General features: G+C 38.6%; 1 pseudogene; it reads left to right on the forward strand.

Annotated features, from left to right (window-relative positions):
- On the forward strand, positions 1-151 carry LOC144579648 (U4 spliceosomal RNA; annotated as a pseudogene).
- Positions 152-484: the final 333 nt, after the last annotated feature.

The following is a 484-nucleotide window of genomic DNA, read 5'->3' on the forward strand; positions in this document are numbered from 1 at the left end:
AGCATTGTGCAGCAGCAATATCGTAGACAGAGAGGTTTATCTGAGGCACAATTATTGCTAAGTGAAACAATCGAGTAAAGTGTACTGCTATAATCTAAATTTTTATTTCTCTCTACCTGATTTTTCCAAATTTGGAAACTATTTGCGAATATTCTTATGGCACTATATTTATTTGCTTAAGTGCAATAAGAATCTGTTTTCTTTTGTAACAGGACACAGTTGGAGACACTGGTTATTCTATCAAGGCTTTGACTGGAATGGCATGCTTTCAGATACAAACAGACTCCTTTAAGGAATCAAAGTTGACTATAGAGCCAATAAAAGCCCCTGGGTAAAACTGGGCTCATATCTGTCTACACAGTGCCTGTACAGGGTTCCTGACCTGTGGTAAGTAAAGAATGTCACTTTCTGACAGGCTCAGGAGCTCCAGGTTATCTTGGGACCTCAAGAGGAGACAAATTTACCCAAACTCACATTGGTATTA

Source organism: Callithrix jacchus, chromosome 15, assembly GCF_049354715.1.
Source record: "Callithrix jacchus isolate 240 chromosome 15, calJac240_pri, whole genome shotgun sequence".
Classification (NCBI taxonomy): Eukaryota; Metazoa; Chordata; class Mammalia; order Primates; family Cebidae; genus Callithrix; species Callithrix jacchus.